The sequence below is a fragment of the Falco biarmicus genome, chromosome 4 (assembly GCF_023638135.1).
Source record: "Falco biarmicus isolate bFalBia1 chromosome 4, bFalBia1.pri, whole genome shotgun sequence".
Taxonomy (NCBI): domain Eukaryota; kingdom Metazoa; phylum Chordata; class Aves; order Falconiformes; family Falconidae; genus Falco; species Falco biarmicus.
In genome coordinates, this window is record NC_079291.1 from 44,167,875 (window position 1) to 44,184,977 (window position 17,103).

Here is a 17,103-nt window from a genome sequence, read left to right on the forward strand (position 1 = left end):
CCATGCTAAGGTGTATTTCCATCATGTGCAATAAAAAAACATGGGCACTCTGGCCCTGGCAGACTCCTGAGCTCTGGTTATTACATTATTGCATTATAAATGTTTACCCAAGGAGCTTATCTTCTGTTTCTGCCTCTGAAGATACCCCCTTTCATTAAACATCCCTCCCAAGCACTACCTGACTCTCCTTGCAGTTTTACCCCTACTATGATGCTCACTCCCGTATCTTTCCTGCAAATGGATGTGGCAAACCGCTGTGAGCTGGACATCAGCTTTTTTGCACTACCAAACCTGACCCTTTTTTTATTTCAGTTTTTTATACTCCGCTTTCCCAATACAGACAGAGGAAAGTGCTAGAGCTTGAATTCCCTGGTAGCGCATTCTCAGATTTTCAGTGTCTCTCCAGAAGGGTGTGATTAAAAATAGACAAAGGAATTGCCTTGCAGACCTCAGGATCTTCTGGCTGTTTTCTCCCACTAATTGCTGAAGCTGACCACTAAAGCCAGGTTTACTGCCTGATGGGCCATTTTCAGTGTTTGAAAAAAAGACATTTAGAAAAATGTAGTGGCCAGCTTTACCAAATCATTGTGTCAAACCCATATAAAGTCACCCTACCAATAAATTTAATGAGAATGAACTAAATAGCTTTCTACTGATGTAAAAGGCTTATATTTCCAGACAGAACATGGGACTTTGCTATACCACACTACTGGAAAGCGGCTGGTTTTGTCTGTCATTTTCCTTCTCCGGACTCTGATTTTATTATCATATTGCTGTAATGAAAAGCACAAATCATCCAGACAGTGATGGCAAGGAGCCATATCTCACCACTCTGATGTCACCCAGTGACTATATTTCAAGGCTTTGTCATCATATAACTTTTGCGAAAAATACCAACTGGTTTCAGGACTAGCATTCAAATAAAGAGAGGCTGGCTACATGGGTCTCCTCTGAGTCACTTCAGACAGATATTTCAGCTCTGCCTTTGCCTGTGCCCTTCACTCCTGGCTGGCTGCAGCAGATTCAAGGTGCAGTGGCTCCCCATGTAGCCTTCTGGCCTTCTGCGCTCCTCCGTGAAGACCAGGGGCTGGGGCTTGGGCTTTCCCCAAGGGGAGAGTCAGACATTACAGCACAGCAGGGGAAATTCTGTTTTCCCTGTAGTTTCACACACCGCAAACAAGTGTTGCATCGCTGTTGCTCTATTTGTAATCCAATTACTTCGTGCAATGATCCCTCCCATCTGACAGCAGGAAGCTCTGCTTTCTGAATTGCACACATTTATTGCGACATGTATGCAAAACTCCCACAGTAGAAATAGTGCTGTGACAGTGTAGCTTTTTTCAGGCTCCATTCCCTCTCCTTCAAATTAAGGCGGCACTGGACTGGAGCACTAACCCAGCATTGTTTCAGCATTCTGTCAATATTCAAATCGCCCCCAGCAAACTAAGCCCACTCATGGGCTGAGAAACAGCTGCAAGCAAATCTTGAGTCTTTGTGTAAAAAGCCACAGGGTGGAGATCAAATCTGGAGAAACTGAGTGACCTTGCTTTAAAAGGCAGCTAAACTTTAATGTCTTCAGATGAAACATTTCAGAAAGAGCTAGTGATTGAGACATGTAATGTGGTATCTGGCAAACTGACCCCAATTTCTGGTTACTGACCCTCATCTTACCTGCTACCGCTGCAGAAAGCTCAAGTAGCTGTGCAAAGGCAAGTGTGAACACACTCAGGCTCTGCCAGAGGTAATGATACAGTTCTATCAACATGAAAAATTAGGTGAGGAAAAACTGATGGGTTTTGTTTTAGAAAATTTTGCAATAGCTTCATTACAAATAATCAGTCCAAAACTATGCAAAAACCCAAGGTGATTATTCACTGCAGATCTTTCTTAATTACGCTATTATGAAAATTATATTTTGGGCTGAGATTTTTCCTCTTGAAAGTTGTTATTGGTGTGTGGAAGGAGGGCATTCCTGCTTGCATTCCTGTGCTTCAACAACAAGAAGATGAAGTCAGAGGGGCACCAAGAAATTCTCACCCATTAAAAGAATGTAGGGTAAGAAAAGGTTATGAGAAAGGGCATTATAAAAACCCTCCACTTTCTCACCAGAGGCTGTATTAAGCTACCTTTATTCAAGTGGCTCTCCAGGGGCTCTGTGTCCCCACAAGGTAGGCACAACCCTGCCAGCAACAGCTGCTTGACCAGTGCTTTCCCTCAAGAAGGCATCTTGGTTCACCACTGCAAGAACTGTATTGCTCTTACTGTTTATAAAGCAAAACCTCTCGTAGCCAGATACTTGTGGCTTGATATGAACTCTAAGCGGTGTTTTTTGTGAAAAAGCGACAGTGATATCTGTACGCTTAACGGCTGTAACAACAACCAGTGTTTGAAATCCATGTATCTCAAAACACCAGTGTGATCCCTAACGTGTAGATGGGTTAACAGAAATACTTCTGCGGCCAATGCAGCACTGCAAGCCAGAGGCTTATTTGAGACTGAAACATGGGACAAAAGCAACTAGATCTAATCACCAATAAAGCCTCAAAGTCTGCAGCCCCACCTTGAAGCATAAGAAATGTTGAGGCATACATGTCCTCACTACAGCCAGCCTGTAGGAGCCTACTAGGTGGTGCTGTGGGCATGCCTCGAAAGACCTACATATCGATGTAGCTGATCAGGTGAGTGTTTAGCTCAGTGTAGTCCTTTCTGGACCACAAACTGGATTTCTTACCATCTCGTTCCACAGATTTCTCCTGCAGATTTGCCTCACGTACAAAAACCAGACGGGGTTCAGCACATACCCGTGGAGACGCCACTCTGTCCTTTATTCAGGCATCCGTGGTCAGAGATGGGGCAATGACATTTCATTCGCTCCTCTGCTTCAACAGATTCAATCTCATACCTCAAGGAAAAGTACTTTGCACTACGGTTTTTTTTAGGTGCTTATTGTTGGACCCTTTTGTTTTGAACCTCACTCCAGGAAAGTATATTTATCCTAAGGGGACATACATTTTCTTCCAGCTCAGAGTATTAGTATGACTGTGCACATTTCCTAAAAATAATTAGCACATGCTTATAAAACTAAGGCTTTCTCTTTTCCTTCACATGTTATTTTAATGTGTATATACATATATACCATATGTTCTGTACCTACACACACCTGCACATACAGCTTGCGCTGTATTGACAGACCTCTCAGACTTGCTTACCGGCGTCACCCTTTGGAGTACATCAAATAGAAATAGCAGCAGTATTGATTATACAGCACTACTACATGCTTGAGTCTAACCGACACAGGCATGTTACATTGTCGACAGTGTTACACGACAGGTGGCTGCCACACCATGCTATCTGCCGTGTTCCCACCAAATTTCAGAGCTGTTCCAGGGTAGATGTGCTCCAAGGGAGGCCAAAATGTGGCATTAAATGCAGATTGTTAATGTTTAAAATTCGATGGAATAATGATATTGACCTTGTGATTTCAAAAAAATTTAAGAAAATACAATTAACTCTGATTCTATTTTGAGCAGAGCAAACGACATGTAAATTTTTTCTTGTTGGTTCTTAACTATGTACAAGGAGTCTTGAATTTCTGAGTTCCTGAATGTTGTACAGCTATTCTAGTGGCTATTTGTGCATTCATTATATTCACTGCAAAACTTCTTGCCTTTAGAAGACACAAGATCAAGTACCCAAAGCCAGATTATACCCCAGTGAGGTCAGTGATGACCTTGCCATTGATTTTGTTAGAAGCAGAATTAAACTTTTATGTGTTGCACTACCTTGTTTTTACTAAATTAGCAATTTGTTTTAGCACCTCTTACAAAGCTTATTACGACAATGAAAATCTTTTTTCATAAAAACAAATCTTGCGTCACAATACTTTAAAAGTCTGTATAACTATCACCATCATGAATGCCACCACCATTTACAAAGATACCCTAAGGCAGCTTTAGGAAACCAAGAATGCAAGTTCGAGGAGAATGGTAGGTAAACACACAGCTGTGTCTCTGAGGTATGTGTATCTCTGGGAGGTTTGACTGTAAAGGACCAGTCAGTAGCAAACACAGATGAAAATGCAGGACTGGCCCACAATACAAACCTTCAGACTCAGAGATTTCAAATAATTCATCTATGTATCATCTGCGTCCTAATGCAGGTGCTCTGTGCGAGTGAACACTCTTGCCTCTGTCTGAAACCAAGAAGAATTAGATTACAGAGGATAAATTCAAACCCATAAGCCCAAGAAAATGTAACTTCTGTGATAAAACCCAGAAGAGTTAAAATTATACGCTGTTTTCTGTGCATTTCTGTTACACCACAGAATCTGCACATCTTCCAGCGGTGCATCAAGTGATGCAGCTAATACTTGTTACGTGTGTTTTGCTTTCTCCCTTTACCGCTCAAGGGCTCAGTGTGGGTCTGTGAAACGTCATGTCCTGTACTGGTAGGGACTCTACCTGACTGGGTGTTTAGCCTCATCATTGCTCTATGCTGATTTTAGACAAGTAAATTGAAGAAACACCCTAACAGAAATTCTGCATGACTGTATATTTTTAGACTTGTCCCCAGGAAAGATCAGTCTTTATCCTTACTCTAGAAAATGAAGATTTACCACACCACTACCACCACCACCATCAAGTTTTTAGGGTGCCCCTTCAGAGACACTTTCAATCAATGGAAATACTATGGATATTTTTGGCTTTTGGTTTTGGTGAAGCATAAAGCATCATTTATGTGTTAAATACACACAGACACTGCAGCTCTCCCCAAGAAAGCTCCTGTTACACTTAATTTGTTTCAAACAAAATTTTAGTGTTCTCTCCTTCTGATGCCTGATGGTCACAGCCCAAAAAAGTAAAAGGTCTGGTTTTAATCTGTTTCAGGCAGAAAAGCACTGTCCTTTAGCGAAAGCAGATGGGAAAGCCTGGGATTCCAGGCAATGTCACACACGTGGTGATCCAAGAATAGAGCAACTGACAATGTTAAACTCTTTCAGCCGGCTGGAATGGATGAGTCCTCTTTAAGGATAGACTCAAAGGAGTAATATTTTTTAAATTGATGGATTATAACCCTTGACAGTCACTTGAAAAGAATAGGAATTTAAGGGAAACATAGCCTGAAGGCAATACCTCTTGGTATATGATTAAATTTCCATTCTCAATGTGCCTGTGATAACCTAATATTGTAATGGGGCACACTCACAGTGACCTGAACAGCCCATACCCTGCCTCCATCGTAGCCGCTGAAATCTCTTTGAGACGTGAAGAGTTCTGCAGCCCCAGCAACTGCAAAGGGCTTGTGTTACCATTGCATGATTGCACCTATTAAGAGTGATTATAATCATTAACCATCAACCACAGCAGGCAAGAAAAGGGGAAAATACTGTGAAACACAACAGACATAGGAGATTTAAGTCACCTTTTCAGCCATCTAACACTGAGCTGTCATGGATTCTATAGTTCATTTAAATTAAAGCAGACCAAGAGTCCTCTGAGGTGTAGAGTCTTGTGGACTGCTACTGAGCAACAAAGTCCCCATGCTCTTCGTATCGTGCAGCCCATTCTGGTCCAGGATAATGTCCATAGCCAGAGACTGTAGGTTATGTCTTACGGTATAGCCCCACTGAGTTCGTACTAAGTGGTTCCTGCTCTGAAGGATGACAGAGATAGTTTACTCCTGTGCCTCTCCAGATCTGCTTGTGGGAGCAGGAACTCAAGTAAGAGTGTCCCAGAGCTGTTTCCAGTGTACATTTCTAGGACCTTGGCAGAGCTGCCTGCACTCAGAGGTCTGGACACTATGACTACATGCCTTAATCCTACAGAAGCATTTGAGTTCTGCCAACAAGAAGGTTGCTATGCCAGATTATTATTTAGAAGATGCTGAAATCATAGGTCAGAAGTATAAGTCAATGTATTAAGTATCACAGCTGGATTTGCAAGAAAGCAGTTTTCTGAAAGAAGGATCATTGACTCCATACAAGAGGGATTCTACATCAACAGATGTTTTTAAGCCCCTCCTTCTCCAAATAGTTGCCAAAGTCTATCAGCAGAAGGGTGGGGATGAGCTGGGATGAAATTAAACACCTTTTTAGATGTAAAGGTGTTTTAAGGTTGCTGTTCTTCTTAATTTTAAATAAATTGAAATGAGATATTTTAATAAAGTGGAACCATTTCATCCAGGAATAGCCAAAAAAGACCATCCTGAGGATGATCACATAGGGGTTTTCCCACCAACAGTTCTAAAAGTCGGGATGAAATTGTGAAACAATTGCAGGTTGCTGACAACTCTTTAGCTGGCAATAATGTGGTGTGATCAGATGTGCTGTAAATAACTAAACTGAGAGCTGGATGCGGCTCCACTTCCTCTTTGCAGCTGTGGCCAGTAGCTGTTTATCATATAGCTGGAAAGCACAGGTAGGCCGCATTCTGCATTCTTCATGTTCTTTCATGGACTTGCACTCAGCTACGATATTTATTGCAGTTATGCAGTGCTAGCTGCAATGAAAAAGTTGGCTTCAGAAGCACCTGCCCTGGAACCTCTGTGACTATTTTACACATTTTAGTGACCTGGTTTACAGCATGGCCTCAAAACCAGCCGTAACTTCACAGTTTAGAGGCAGTAAACTTCAGCATAGCATTGCAACACTTGCTTATAACAGTTACAAGGAAAGGAAGGAGCTTCTCAAACCTACTTTTGCACTGGAACCAGCAGACAGGCTTGACTTGATTCCCTACAGAAATGCAGTCTGTTAGGCAAGGCACAGTGGAGAGTCCTGGCCTTTTTATTGATCAGAGGCAATCTAGAAGTCCAATCAGTATGAAACATAGTGCACAGCTCCAGCAAACTGTAATATGAAGGGGTGTATTTCCCTGCTTCTCATAGTTTGACCATGACCCAAATATAATGGGCTAATTGGTCTGTATTGAATTTAGGACTCTGTTTCTTCTTAGAGGCAAGTCTACATTTGCTTTGTTAATCCCTTGCAGAAGCACCTACTGAATCCTGAAGTTTATTTTCATTGAAGTCTCTGTCACATTTGAGTCTTTTTCCTAGTACAGGGAATTGCTGTGTTTCCCCATATGGCTCCCATATTTCTGGAGTATATTTTTGCCTGTAGTTAGAGATATATATATGTTCTCCTACCCTGCCCTTCATTAAAGTAAACATGTGTACCATAAGATCTCTTTGTCACGTAGCCAATGCTCTCTTGGTACCTACATCAGAAGCAAAGAACATTCTGCTGTTCACTGTACACTGCCTATAGAGCAGCTCTGCTGCTGTGTCCGTGCTCCGCTGCTTAAAATACTGCTAGGCATGAAAATACTCAAGTCCATAATTTTCAGAGAAATTTAACATGCCTAATGAAAGTCAGTGTGCTTGGAGATGGGAGATCTGCATGAAACAGTAAGAAACAGGGAGGAGAGAAGTGCCATCTCCTCCAGGAATTTTAGCCTCTACGTCAAAGCTGCAGAAAGTGACTATTTTCAGTTTGGATTAGCAACCCTGAGCCCTGTCCTGGAATGAGACATCTGTGTCAGTGCTTTCTCACAAACACACATAAGTGGGTTTGTGATTTTTCCCAACAGTCCACTTAGGATGTTTTAGAAGATTTGGTTTCAGTGAGGTCCTATACCTAAGGGGAATTTCAACCCACATCTGCTCAAAAAAGCTAAATCCCCATTGTTTTCTTCCTCTACTTTATGCATAGATACTCCCTGTGTGTCTGTGTGTTCACATTTATGTTTATGTTTATGTAAAAAGAAAGGCACTTAATTAATTAACTTGCACAAAACACACTGAGGAAAGATCTCATTAGAATCAAGGAAAATTATGGTTTTTAAGGTATTGGTAGCGTGTAAATTTGAAACTGATTTATGTTAACTTTAGAGTACATACACTCAATTAGCATTGATTTTAAAATGGAAAATGGTCTCCCAGGATACTGTAAAGCAATTCCTTCTGTCTTGATTTGCAACAAATACTAATCCAAGAAATAGATTTCAGTAGGGACCAGCCTATTTTAGGCAAAAGGAGATGTATAAACTTGGAAGAGGTAGAACATGCACTGTAAGGAGGAACTCTTAGGGTAACCTTCCTAGATCTCACAGAGGAAAGTCTCCTTGACCTGCCTTCAGTGCTTGCCAAAAATAAGCACGGGGTTCTCCTTTTTTGCATCTATTCACATTCCAGCTTTTAGATAATGGATGGAGGTCTCACTTGCACTAAAGATATAATTATGGTAATATCATGCTCACATATACAGTGAATGAATGGGCAGATTTACAGGGCAGACTGTGGCCCACATTCTGTGCTTCCTTTTCATTTTAATCATTAAATGTTTCTTAACCTGAACTTGATTTCCATGGTCAGTTTTGCAACATCTTAAACCTCTTGTGTGGCACTTTTTCCTGGGACATCACCCAGTGCAAACGCACAGAGCTACAAAACTGTTCATGAACAGAGATGCAAGCAAGTGAAGTACTGGTCAGTGCAATGAACCCCTGGGGAACTGAGCTGCAGAGACGTAGGTGCTGGGAACAAGCAGAGCATCGGAATTTGAAGACAGATGCCTTTCCACTACCTTGTCTGTATTTCGCTTATATCTTTACATGGTAATCGGGCCAGACTGACAGTGAGAAGAACTGACCTCTTAAAACCTGAAGTTTTATTTTGAAATCGGTGACAACTATTTAAACATTACATGTTTGCCTGTCTCCATATGTAGGATTTGATCTTTGGCAGCTACAAATCATCTTAACATGAGAGAAATCAAAGGAGCACACAAACACTGGCTGCATTAGGAGGATAAGGTTGCACAAAGTTTCTGCACTGCAGTGAGCACTTTCTCACATGAGCAGTCCTTGGGCTTTCCGTAAATTCTCACCTGTCTATAAACAGTGACCTCCCAGCTCAAAACTGCAGATGATCTCTTTGATATCTGTTTTATGTAAAGGCATTCATATAACCACGACCCATGTCAAGATAAAACTGTTAGATAATATCACCTATCTTTACATTGCTAAAAGGAAAACGTTTATGGGTAACACAAGGGAAATACACACAGCTCTTCCCAAGGAAGTGACCCCAAGGTTACCGTGTACCTCTGCTGACAATAACAGATGGCAGCACTAATTGTTGTGCAGAAAGTTCATGTTGTTTTAATTTTCTCAAGGGCAATGTATGGACACGAACATGATGTGTTTCTGTATTACCACATTTGTGCATTGCTTAGAGAAGTGCTGCTGCTTCCCATCTTCCCACCTGAGGCTTCTGCTGCAAGCAGAGAAGGGGGCTAAGCTCAGCCCCCTCTCCATGGCTCCCACCATCTCCTGCCTCTCTTTGTTCTTGCGTGGTCCCTGCTACCCCCGCAGCACAAAATGACCCCTCTGAAAGGCAGCTCAGCAGAAAACTATTCCTTTAATTCCTTTTTGCACGGGGTTAGTTTGCTACCAGTCAACTGAACCAAATTGGCCTCCTGAAGGGATGAGCATGGATCCTGATGGTAGAGAAAAAGGGAGGGCAGCACCCCAGGGCAGAAAGAGGAAGGAAAAGAGGAAGGAAGAGGGAGGAACAGTCCTGCACCCTTCAGAGCAGCACACTGTCAGTGCAACAAACAGAAATTTTTTAACAGCAGAATGTGAGTGCAGTAAGCTTCAGAAATGATGCTTGGCATTTCCACATATGGGGGAGAGCAGCTACAACCTTACGGATGCAGAGGGGTTGTCAAGGAAACAGACATGTTTTGCTTCAGTTGTGCAGTGAAGCACATACTCCAGACATCCACATAGCCTCATTACCACTGCATCTGAATACCTCCCAGTCATTAATAATGAATTTTACCTTCATAACACCCCTGTATTACAGTGGCGCTTTATCCCATTTTTAAAGGAGTGAAAGCAAATAGGTTGAGCCACCTGCCCAGCCACACCAGCACTGTGCGGTCAGACCCTGAAATCTAAATCAGAACACAGCAGTTGTACCTGTCATCTAGCCAGTGTCGTGACTTTGGTACAGGTCAACAATAAATTACTAGGGAAGAGCATAAAGATAAAACTCCAGCTCCAGACGATTGCCAGGGAATGGTGCCCGGTTCATTTCCAAGGAAATGTGACACTTTCTTCCCTAAATGTAGCAGGGAAACATGTATGCAGTTTGGAGGTCTATTCAGAATCAAATAAGGGTATAGGAAATACCTCTTATCATAAGCATACTGGTGATTTTATTAAAAATTTAATGGAAAGATAGAGATAAGGAAATGAGCAGACATTATCCATCAAAATCCAAATGTTCGTCATGGTCCATTCACTTCTGCCTTCAAACCAGCACAGCTCCCTGTAAGCTTGGAAGAGAAGAAAGAGTGGGAACTCTTCCCTCTTTGGGGAAGATGAAGGAATGGCCCAATCATAGGCAAATAAACCACCTGATGTGCTACCCAACACTCAGTCTTTATTTTCCTTGCCCTTTATTTCCATTTTCTTTTCCAGTCTATCACATGCCCAGCAAACTTTGTTCTTATTAGAACAAAGAAACAATTAGAACAATCATTATTTCTCATTATTCTTACAGTAGAAACTGTTACGCTGAGACATGTGTTTTTTAGATCCCCAGTGAAGAAGAAACAGCACAGGGCTTTCAGGGTGAGCTGTGGATGACAGATCAGGCACTGAAAACACAGACCATGGTAAAAGGTTTTCAGTCCCTTTTAAGAAATCTGGAGATTTCTGGTGCAAGCGCACCAGAAAAGGCTAATTGTCCGCAGTGAATAGAGTAGTCCATAGTGATTTCAGGACGTACGATGGGTTCGGGGTCAGTTTTATGAGCTCTGTGTGTCAGAGTTTGTTCTGAAAATCTGTTTCAAAATCTTGGCAACATCCTATCTTCCAAACAGGGGAGTTCTCTCAGCTGTGGCTCAACGGCACAACACAAGCTACAGAAAGGAGCAATGGCACGTCCTGTTCTGTCCGTCTTTGTTGTTTTGTCAAAGATGCTGCTTCCTTCTAGACTGCTCTGGAAGAATAGGTAACTGAGCATTAATTCACTTAGATGGTTGAAGATGACACTTTTGCAATAATTTAGAAACACTCTTAAATACCTCTGCCATGAAAGTTTAAGCCTCAAAACATTTTCTAGGCCTGTGACGCAGAAATTCCCAGATTTCTTCCCACACATATGCTTTTTCTTCATAATAAAGCAGATCAACACATCCTATTGTATCAATTGAAGTTAAGAGTTTAGCTGGAACCCACAGACATTGAGGGAACAGAGTAACTGTGATCTCTGTTTTCATTCTTACATCCTCTGTGTCTGAGCATTTTCTTATGTCGGATTAATGCAGCCTTTGAAGACTTCCAAGTTGACCTCTGGGCACCTAAGGCAAGTCAGTATGGACCTTCACATTCAGCAATAGACTCAAGCCCAAAAGAAAAGCTACCTGAAACGTAACATTTATTTTTACGATTATTTGATCATTCAGAAACACGAGACGAGAAATATAAGAAAACCTAAATTGCTGAAAACATTGCATAAGGCAAACTGCAGACTGTGTATTCCTCCCCTTTTGAAAATGAGTTTATATGGGGCTTTAACAGTGAATTACCACTCATGTAAATCTGTACAGAAATTTCTAACAAATGGTTACAGTAAATATCAGCTGATGCATATTGTGAGAAAAGACAAGAATTTGTCAGAGCAAGGACTAAAATGAAAACCTATTATGAACTGATTGCAGATCAGAGGCCCATGAAACCTGTAGCAAAACAATTTGGTGCAAAGGCTTGTTGCAAACACACCTATTTAATGTGTGGCACCAAAATTAAAAGACATCTTTTTCTTTGTGCCCAAAGAGCACACCACTCATCCCTCACCCCTGGTCTCTGAAGGTGTCTTTAAAAGAAAAATGAGTGAACTATGAAGGCAAAAGATGCCAACACAGTAGATAAAGAGATTGTTGTAACTACCTCAACTATGCCTAACAGTAATTTCTCTATCATTTACCTGTAGCATTATCTACCTTCATCCAATGAACCCATCTGTCTCCAAGTCAGCAACACTTCCAATCTAGTGAGCAGCCATTTGTCAAAACCGTCCCGAGGGTTGGAGACCTGCCTTTTCACTGCCCTTATCAGCTAACTATTATTGCCACTTTTATGACTGCTAAGCTGAGGCAGTGATAAATAAGACTTTCCCCTGCTCAAAGCTTCCCACTGGAATGAAAAAAATCCTCTTTAGTAGTCAAACCTGCTACTGGCAGACTTGATGGGCACAGAAACACCTCTGGGGCTATGAGAACACAATCAGCACTTAGCGGCCCTGAAATAGGAAAACTTCTTTCCTGGCTCGGTTTCTCCATAGTCTGCTGCAGCTGCCCCATCTGCAGCCTTCCCCTGCTTATCGGGAACCTCACTGCATGGCCACCCGCTGCGAGCAGCGCCTGGCTTGGCTTTCCCTTCCACCTGGCTGGCTGCAAGGGTGTGAAATGTGGGGGGATGTTCCTGCGCATGGGCTGGGGACACTGCAGCAGAGGGAACGTCAGCATCGCGTGCGTGAGTTTCTACTTTTGAACGGGGGCACCGCATGTTGCAGGGAGGGGCTGTTACTTTTTGCAAGGTCCAGCTCAGGTATAGCTACTCACCCTCCTGGTGTAGAGACAGGCATTGCTGCTGCCCGGCTCCTAAGACACTGTCGTTAACAGGACTGCGAGGCTGCAGTGCTCCTTTGGTGATCGGTAGGGGTATTTCAGTTTTGAGGTCTGGACTGAGAGTTTGAATACGGATTGAGTAGCTGTCACTCGAAGCAAGGATCCAGACCCCAGTGATGTAGCTTGTCGGCTAGTAACAGCAGTGCTACTGAAGTAAGAATTCTCAATTTACCAAAAATACTGTAATTCAAATACCTATTTCAAAGTGGTTATTTATTAGAAGACAGCAGATCCATGTGGATCTTTTAGATAGCTGGAAATACTGATTGCAGAAGGGATTTCATAAGTTTCACTCCATAAATTCAGGTGCATGTGACTAGGAGCCCTCAACACTTTGCCATCAGTCAAGTCCAGTGAATTTATATCCACTGGTCTCCTGTGAGGCACTGTGGTATGTAGCAAGTGCTACAGGTCTGGTAAACTACAGCATAGACAGAATGAATGGTCTTCTTTGAGTTATGTCGGAACCAGTTTTTATTTATTGATCAAGGACTACCCACAAGGTTACCGCCATCCCTAATATAGACCTCAGACTGGATCCTTGCATAGTTTTAGTGTGCCATGCTGAATCCATCAGAGCGGCATTTTTATAGTACAAAAATTAAGGGTATATGTTACAGTTCCAGCCTAAGTCTCTGTTGTCAGTTGCCATGTCTTGTGCCCCTACTGACTTGTGAAAACTCAACCCACTTCAGTAAGATCTCCACACTACAGCCTCTCTAATTTCTAGGTGTTTTGCTCAGATATTCAAACAAGGTCGAGCTCCTAGAACAAATTTCCCTTAAACTGTAGTTAGATATAGCACTGAATACGGGCAGCCTTCCAAGCAAAGCATCGCTTACCCTTAGCAGTACAGCAATCGGCAACAAAATACTACAAAATAGCCTCAACACCCTCCTGCTGTACCTAAAGCCTAGCCTAGCACACCCTGGTAGCCGGTCAGGTCCCACCTACTCCTGCTCCTGTGAGGGCCAGGCTGCAGCAGGACCCTCCATCAAACCCGATCCTGAGCTTCAGCAAGTGATTCCTCTCACAGAGCCAGCCTGGCCTGTTTACTTGGTGTTCCCATATGCTTTCTGACCTGTTTGTGGTCAAAAAATATTGTGCCCAGCTTGGATAGAAACAAAACTTCAAAGACTTTAGTACCCGCATTGTGATTTAAATACTGCCTGCAGAGCTGGCCAAATTCATTACCTCTTGTGTCCATAGGCGAAGTTACAGAGTGCTTTAACACTTAGGTGCCTTTTAGCAAACAGTGTCAAGCCAAAAGATCACAAACCAGTTACCAAAGTTCACTCCGAATCTTACCCCAAGCTATGGAATAGAAGAAAAATGACAGCGTGCTTTGTCACAACAGCAAGCCCATTGTAGGCACGGGACTGATCTTTATGGCTTACTTTACCAGTTATCATTTCCATAAAATGTTACTGTTCTTAGAAGCAGAGTTGTATGATGTTGATGGATAACCCAAAAATGTGCACTTGATTTTTCCCCATTTCACTTTGGGCTCTGGCTTAATTATTCTGACTATGAAGTGGTTCTTCAAGGCTCACAGCAGGCTGGCAGGATTAGGCTTGTCAAAATGTTCTCAAAGTTTGCAGCATGAAGCACAGCAACACTGTACAAAAGGAAAGCAGGCTGTTTGCTGCCTTAGCTTGAGATATAGGGAGAAAAGCTGGGCAGAGAAAAATATACGTTTGTTCTCAGCATTGTAAGAGTTTTTATCTCCTTTTTTAACCAAGGACAGGAACTCCTGAGGACAGTCAAAATACAAAATATCAAAATTCAGTCTTGACCGGACAGGGGGTTTGCATCCTTTAACTATCTCGTGCTCTTCACAAATGCTGCTGTTATGACTCCCACCATTCCTGCAGAATGCCTCTACCCTGGTCTTCCAAGGGCGTAGGCAGATCCAAATGGGACAAAACTTCTCCAGTTATGCACATGTCTAAGCTTCTTGGAGGTATATGGTGTGTAAGTATATGTGGTATTTCACAGATGAGTATGAGAGGGAAGCCTACAGCCAGCAAAATGATTCAAACCACAGTCACACACCAAAACATGAGAAAGCAGAAGAAAAGGTGCACATCACGGGTGGACATGTGGGAGCAGTGGATTTTCAGCCTTATAGCTAAGCATGAAAGGAGGGTGGAAGGCAGAATGGCCAAAAACAGAAGAAAAAAACATTCACGGCCGATCCAAAACAACTATTTGCAGCTTCCCAGGCAAGAAAGCTGTCACTGCACTCCTCTAGCAATGCCAAAAGTAAGGGAAAACTTAACCACCTCGGGATAAGGGCTGCAGGAAGCTGGAGCAGCTGAGGATAACAACTGCTGCCTCAGCCAGAGTCACGGGGCTCACATCTCTTGGGCAACTGGCAGTATTGGGCACCATTTTCCAAGGATAGATTGGATGCATTTGAAATGTATTATGTTTGCCTGGCATACAGGGGGAAATATCCTCGAAGAGGTTTTAGCACAAACGAAGCCTGTATTAAGTCATTGATACAGCAGTGGTTTGAAGCAACAGTTTAAAAAAATCTGGGTACATGTTTAAGAAAAAGTGAAGTACCGAACATTTTGAGGCATAAAGGTATCTTAAGCAGTTTGTCTTACCTACTTGGCATAAAGCACAGGTTTTCAATCTCCTTTCCCAATAAAACCAACAAACATGCTTCTTCAACAAACAGCGTATTTTACAGTATATACTAAATCATTTTACTTTTTTGACCTTCTGAGTATGAAGCTTGTGTTTGAGTTTGAGGCAAAGCATTGCCAGCTCTTTACTCTAGACACCTGCATTTAATCTATTAATATTCTCAGAAGTTTTTTATACTCTGCAAGAGAAGGCTGCATTCATGCAACTCAGATGTGGTCACCAGTTTAAATCACTCACCAGGTCACATTTGCTTGGAAAGCACATATCTATCATACAGACTCCTGAACTGATTTCAGCTTATGATTTAAAACAATGAAGCAAGTCAGGAAAAACTAACTGTGACAAGAACGCTCTGTCGACATCCCACATGTACCGAGGTCCTGAAAACACTTAGTAGATGTCTACGTTATTGACTGCAGTATAATAGAAAAATACCCAAAGGAGGCTTAAATGAGCAACATTAGGTACCATTAGCAGTCAAGTGATGATAATGGGGAGCTCAGAGAAAGCTCGTTTATCTAATGAGAAGCAGTTCCCAATATAAACACAGTTAAGAGGTAATGATGAAAACTGAGGTTTGCATGCCAAAACCCACAAGTATATCCAGAGGTTTCCCAATATAAGTCGGCACTTAATTAACCCAATTACCCAATTTAATGTTCCAGCTCAGCGAAATACTTAAGCGTATTCAGGATACTCTGATGTTACTGAAGTTTACAAAAGTTGGTGCGTAGGTAGGGCTTTGACGAAGAAACAGAAATGAAGCCAAATGCGATAGACATAGTTTTCAGTTGAACAAATTTTCAATTACAACTGGTTGAAAAAACAAGAATTTCTTTCAGAAAGTTCTGAAGAAAACTCATTTACATTCTCATACATTAAATTACCTAAACACTAGAGACTGCATTTTCCTTCTTGCACTTTTCTCCCCTTCTATCTCCATTCCCCCTACCTTCATTTTCTTATTTTTCTTTCTTTCCCCTACCTTTCCAGTGGAAAAATGGCAAAGGACAAAGTCGGAGAAATTGTTTTCATAAGAAGATGTAGAAACTTTTAAAATCCTTTTTCCACAGTTGTTCTTTTAGAGAAAACTCTCTATAACCCAAGGGTATATATGTATTTTAACATACTTCAAGCTTCTGCTAAAGCCAGGCATTAACACCCTTCTAGTGAGGAAATTACATCCAGGTTTTTAAGGCTACTTTCAAGAGATGCCATTTAACAAGATTGCACTAGACTGTCTGGAGTGCAGTTAGTTTCTTTTCTGAAGAGCCTGTAAATAAAAGATGCAATCCGGCAGGTCACAACACGCCTGCAAAGCTCCAGGGAAGGACGGAAGAAAGCTGCACAAACTGCAGCTGGCAAAAAAACTGCTTTAGCAGTAATGATCCTATTATTTAAAGCAAACAAGAGTTTCTTGGATCCCCCTTTTGCAGTCATTTGGCTTTCATACTTCCAGAGCCAGACACTGAAGGTCACGCATACATGTCAGGCGGCACAGGCACTGCCACTGCCACAGTTCATGTCTCCTGAGCCTTATTGCAAGGCAAACCCTTCATGCAGCACCAAGCTTGGTCGCACAGCGTGCTTCCAGACACGTGTGTATGGATGTTGTACAGGTGAACATCAGACACCTGAAGAGAAACACAAGGTGAATCTGGGAGAGCCATTGTACACAGCAGTCAAAGATTAAGATGGTTTGGGCTATTGCGAAAAGGCCATAAACGGTATCAGCTGCTGAAGGC